The sequence below is a fragment of the Clupea harengus genome, unplaced genomic scaffold (genome assembly GCF_900700415.2).
Source record: "Clupea harengus unplaced genomic scaffold, Ch_v2.0.2, whole genome shotgun sequence".
NCBI classification, from domain to species: domain Eukaryota; kingdom Metazoa; phylum Chordata; class Actinopteri; order Clupeiformes; family Clupeidae; genus Clupea; species Clupea harengus.
The window spans coordinates 22,501-28,918 of record NW_024880061.1 but is presented as its reverse complement, the minus strand read 5'-3'; the positions used below and the strand labels follow the sequence as shown (position 1 = coordinate 28,918).

The 6,418-nt window shown below is 38.7% G+C and overlaps 1 long non-coding RNA gene across 1 annotated transcript; it reads left to right on the top strand.

Annotated features, from left to right (window-relative positions):
- Positions 1–779: 779 nt before the first annotated feature.
- On the top strand, positions 780–2,818 carry LOC122131197. The gene is made up of 3 exons (XR_006152044.1): positions 780–803; positions 2,133–2,196; positions 2,793–2,818. It is a non-coding gene; the product is annotated as an uncharacterized LOC122131197 (long non-coding RNA).
- Positions 2,819–6,418: the final 3,600 nt, after the last annotated feature.

Genomic DNA, 6,418 nt, shown 5'->3' with positions numbered 1-6,418 from the left:
AGCACATTTCTCTGCAGCGTCATTCTCCTGTGCTGCTTACCACTTCCTCCTATACACCATGTTTATTTTTTGACTTCAGGTTTTCACTACGCTGCAAAGTGGGACGATCAACATTACTGTCGTTGTCATGGACAGCGCAGGGCTTTTCTTTCATGGCTAAGAGTATTCCGCTCCAGTATTTGGTTGTCTGTGGGATTCTGTTGCATCTTACATGTGGAGGTACGACCATTATTTCAAATTATATTTTACCTTTTAAGTTGTGCTCTTCTACAGTGCAGTCAACAATATTTCAGAAAAGTGATGATATTTTGTGAGAATCATCTTAAGGAACTTACTTTACATACTTGTTACGACATGTCATGATTACCTCCGTTTTCTTTTGTTTGTGATGCAGAAGAATTGGTTTCAATCAACACACCTCTGGGTATGAATGTTACGCTGCACTGTAACTCATCTGCTGATATATGGAGAATTGAATGGACAAAGGATGGAATCCTGGTGTTTTTACATAGTCCGGTTTTGCAAAACAAAACCAAAACAAACTTCACTTCTGAAAGGATGAGTGTTGATCCTGCTACTCCAATGATACTGCAGATATCTGATGTGCAGGAGTCTGATGAGGGAATATACACATGTACAGTTACTACAGATCAGACAGAGATAAAGACAAAATGGAACTTGACCATTTCTTCAGGTAACCAAGATCCATTAAAATGGTTCCATATTTACACTGCTGCCATATCAGGGACAATCTTTATCATCATCATCATAATCATCATCATCATCCTGTTTTGTATTTACAGGTAAGGGCACTTGGATTGATCAGTATCTTTATTTGTTGGAATATGTAGCAGTCTTATATATGTGTGTATGTAGCCTTATTTATAACACAGCATCCTTTTTGTAATATGTATCCTCTATATATACCATTGAATACTGTGTTACACACTGATTATTATTACATAACCACACACTGAACTGAACGCTAATACCAATGCTATAGGTTTAATGTAAGTAGGCTTAAAAACTACCAGTGTCTGGTTACACTTTGTTACTCAAAATGTAACACTGTACTCAATAGCATAATTACACCATCTGTTGCACAATTACACAAACAGTCCCTCCAGGATTTTGCAAGGTCTGTTGTACAGCTGAATTTGCAGTTGGAATTCCTAAAAATTGTCATCCCACAAAGATCTTGTAAGGGTTTGGTGTGATTCTTGCGGCCTGATTTAAATCAAATCAATCTTAAATAATGCAGAAATTCCATGACTGTTTTTTTGAGGAAATATTGCAGTAATAAGAGAAAATTGCAAACGGCAAGTGCAATTGCGTGAATTTTTTGAATTTGCATGAATGTGAAAATGTACAAACAAAATGCACCAACATATGTCTTTTTGACCTATAATATTGCTCTCTTGATGACGATTGTAGTAATTTCCTGTGAAATATATCTTTTATTTTATCCATAAAAAATGTATTGCATTCAGGAGGTAGAGGAGTCGTTTAGCAATCGGAAGGTCACTTGTTCGATCCCGGCTCCTCCTCACCAAGTGTCGAAGTGTCCTTGAGCAAGAGACTGAAACTCTCACTGCTCCTGAGGCGCAGGTGTATGAATGGATAGATAGTCTGAGGCATTAATGTGTTAAGCGCTTTAAGTGCTCTATGAGTAGAAAAGTGCTATATAAATGCAATCCATTTACCATGTATTGCATTTCAAAGGTGCACCCTTAAACAAGGGACTGGCATCAGCCAAATCTAACCTCATATGATGTCCCTAGTGAATCTAAACCTGAAACATACGGCCACATATGGAAAACATTATCCTTATTTAGCTTAATGGGAGCAAATCTTGGAGACCAAAAGAGTCTTCTTAGATCGCTGGCACTGTGTTGCTCTGGCATGTACCAGTTGTACTGACCCTCCTGTTACTTAGGACATGTGGAAATATCAAATTACTCCACATCCCAAGGCAGGACACAATCACCCGTTATGTCCCATCACCTCACAGAGACAGATCTGCTATTGCAAGCAAACAAATATATTATATATATATATTATATATTAAATTATAAATTATATCTAAATTTACTATGGATATTGAATAAAGTTTGAAAATATTTTTGCAACAGGATAAAGAAAAAGAAGAGAAAATCTGAATCCCAGGAATCAAGGCCATCAAACGAATCAAGAGAAGTAAGTGCACTAATACTGGCATTCCAGAGTACTCCCAAATACAAGAAAAACACATAATTTTATGACGCAGTTGTTTTGTTTAAAATGACAATATGTATGGTTTTTGGCATTGTATTTTTCTTCTGAATCTTTAGAATCATCTTCAGAATCATTTTGATTACACATGGTCAAGTGAAAGGGGGATAAACACACATGTTGTTCCCACTAGTTGCCAAGGTTGTCATGAAAAATGTAAAATTACATGTAGCTTGAAATGAGTCACCAAATACACGGTCAGATACATGTTAGCAAGCTTGCCGGCTTTCATCCGTGCCAACTGTGTTGTTACTGTTTGTAAGGAATATCTATTAGCTTTTAGCTGGTTAGCTTGCCTCTTTTTGATTAAGCTCCTGAATCATATTTGCTCATATCTACCTCTCATGTGTTCCTTATCTTTTCAACCCTCATGGTTCCCTCTTAAATTATATATTGAAAACTGGACTTAAAACTTTAATTTAGTGCAAGGTAGATGTATTCAGTAGTTGTTTGCTGAAGACCAGCTTCATGTAACCTGAAAAAACATTTTATACATTAGTCTTCCATTGTTTCCTTCACAGGGACAGGAGTTTGAAATGTCACAACAAAGAATGGACCGGAGGGGTAACAAACAAAGCAGCCAGTATTTTGAGAGATACAACTCTGTGTATGGTCAGTTCTGAAGTCATTGTAGGTGTGAGGCGACTTGTTGAAAAAAAACTGTAATGTGAAAAAGTCTGTGATGGACAAGAGTTGTCATGAAGCTAGTCGTTCTCACTGTACAGACAGGAAATGGAACCCTTCAGCCTACATCATCACCAAAGCCAGACTTGCACTATGGAGGACAAACGTCATGAAAAGCATCAGTGTGAACATGTGTGCTGGTTAGCTTAATGGACTCATGAAAAGCATCAGTGTGAATATGTGCGCTGGTTAGCTCAATGGACTCGTATTGTTCAAATCAGAAGCTATCTGTTGTAGCCTACTTTAAAGATGCTATGTGTACTGTCATTTCCCTGACTATTATCCACACTGTATATGATCCGTACAACAGCATTTTATTTAATTTAATAAAACAAAACCGTATCTTGACCACACCCTTGTAGGCCTGTCATCATGTCATGAACAACAGAGGGAGATAGAGAGAGGAAGAGAGAGAGAGGGGAGAGAGAGAGAGAGAGAGAGAGAGAGGAAGAGAGAGAGAACAACATGCCAACATTAAGTTTTTGAGAGATTTCGTTTTTGCTGCTTTCACATTTCATGCTTTTTTTGTGTGATTTTTTGCCTACCACATATCAAGACAATTTGTAGTATTAACAATGAAATTTGAAAATCAACTTAATCAAGGCATTATGATGGCACAATCCATCAAACCAGCATTCCAAACTATTTGATCAACCACTCCACTTGACATATAGCAAACCAACCAAGAAACCCATGCTTCCCCTCCAGCAGTCTCCTCCCCAAACCTCAGGTTTCAGTGTTTAGACAGGAAACACAAGAAATGTGTGGGCTAGGACTCCTGTGTTTCTCACTCCCGAAGCACTGCTAATCATCAATTTTAGTTGATAATGTACAACTGAGTATGTACAATTTCACTTGTTAATGAACAAATTGATGATATACTGTTTGACACACACTTTGATACTACTCCATACTGCTTACACTAAACACATTTGCATTGTGGGTTGAGGTAACAAGGCCTGTATCTGTGAAAATACACCATCTGGTAACAGCATTGTACACACAACAGCATTGTACACACACATATTTTTCAGTTTGGAGGTTCTCACGTTACCCGCCACACTTGGTGTTATAGGTGGTTTGCAAGGTGGATATCAAGTAACTATGAGACAAACATGCAGAATTTTTCTGTGTGAAGTGTATGTTTGTGTGTGTGTGTGTGTGCATGTCTGTCTGACATTTAGACTTCTCTGCCTGGCCCACCCTTTCTGATGGCGAGAGATGAACTTGTAGATGCAGTCTAGTGATGTAGTGAAACACTGTTTTTTCTCTGAATGTACAAATGTGTGACACTGGGTGAGAAACAGCTAGGTGGGCTTTGCACAAATACCCTTTTTGGTTGGAAACTATGATATGTAACTGCAAAAGGGCATCATACCCATAATTTTGGTGTTGTTAGCACCTTGCTTTAACATTTGCTCTACACAATCCATATAAAATATGCATGCACATATTCTCACGTCGAAGAAAGCTAACCCTATTGGGGAAAGCATAACATTGAGCAAAAAGCAGACGCCAGTCAGACGCCATACGTGTGGTTTTCAAATCTAGAGCAGTCAGTGGTCACTCAGCACAGGCCTCCACTGGAAAGGAACAAGCTGATGAAACATGACAGAGTGGTGGGGGTTTGAGAGGAGTGTGTGTAAGTGTGAGTGTGTGTGTGTGTGTGTGTGTGTGCATGTGTGTGTGTGTGTCTGTGTGTGCGTGTATGTGTGTGTGTGTGTGTGTGTGTACGTGCGCGCATGTGTGTGTGTATAAGAGAGAGAGAGATAGAGTCAGACAGAGAGAGAGAAAGAGTGTGTCTGTATGTGCGAGTTTAGGTGTGAGAGAGAGTGTATGTCTGTGAGGTTAAGTGTTTGTGTGTGTGTTTGTGTATATGTGTGTGTATATATGTGTGTGTGTCTGTGTGTGTGTGTGTGAGTGTGTGTGTGTGTGTGTGTGAGTGAGAGAGAGAGATATGACCTCGTTACTCAACCCCTTGATCACACCCCAGAGAGGGGGGATGGAAAAGAGAGAGACAGGGGGCCTCTTCTATCTCAATGTTCAATGGATGCAAGAAATAGATAAGGTGCTTTCCATAGGTACTGACATGTTAATGTATGTGGACAACATTGAATGGACAACATTGAATAACCTTGTTTAATGAACTATTAAACCAGTGTGACTATGTCTGATTACAAGAGCATGATCCATCACTATGCTGCTGCTAAAACATTTCTGCATCACATTCACTCTCCCTGACTCTCTCTCTTATTCTCTCTCTCTATCTCTCTTTCTTATTTTCTCTCTCTCTTTGTCTCCCTCTCTCTCTCTCTCTCTCTCTCTCTCTCTCATACACACACACACACACACACACACACACACACACACACACACACACACACATAGAGAGAGAGAGTGAGAAATACATGTACAGTCCAAACACTAATACTCTTAGTGGAGGGTTATGGAAGATCATTAAAGGTCAACTGGAGAACACATTCAAACCTTCCTGTTTCCTGTTATGGATCTGGTAACTGGTAACACTTTAGAATAACCCTCCTTAATAAACCGTTTATGAACCAACTTATATCAGATCATCGTTACATGCCTACGTTATGGATAAATGTGACATCACAGCTTGTTCATACAAACAGATGGCATGGCAGGTTCATTGATGTGGTTTTATTAAAGGAAAGTGTGTCACAGATAACAACAGTAAATCAGACAATCAATAGCATAACATGCTAAAAATAATTAAAAATAAAATTATTGAAAAGTGAATCAAATACGAAATGACTATTTCTGTGCCTTAAGTTGCTTGGCTCTGAAAAGCACTGTTGTCATTTCATGGCCTTCATCTTCATGTTCTGTTTCAGCACCACTGGGAAGGTCTGGACCTTTGCTTCTCCTAAGACAGATGGGGTGAAATGCTGTAATGAACTGACATTGCCAATGTCATCATGAACTTTAAGAAGCACTAATGCACTAACACTAACACAGAAAGGTAACCGTGAGCGGTCACATCTACCATATCAAGTTCCTTAGACTGAAGAGAAACATTGTCGTGGTTTTCAGTTGACCAAAGTGCAAAGGAGCTAAATGCGCAGAGAACAGTTCAACACCACGATCAAAAGAGAAGTTTTAAAGCCTGTCAATTCACTGTATAAACCAGAAACAACTTGCAATACTGATCAATAAAAAACACAATAAGATAAGATAAGTTAACAATGAACTATTTCTCCTTGTGGAAATTCTAGTCTAGTGACAGACTTGATGCACCCTCATAAAATGGGCTTTGAAGATTCCATTCAAAATCCACAATAACATGGACAGCCATCAGAAAACATTATTTCCATTAAGTCCATAGAACGTGTTTTTGTGATAAAGACCTCCTGGTCCAACAATACACCACATTCAGCATAAATATGCTTTTGAGTACAGAATAACACTTTGAGTAACAAACTGTAACCATACACTGGTG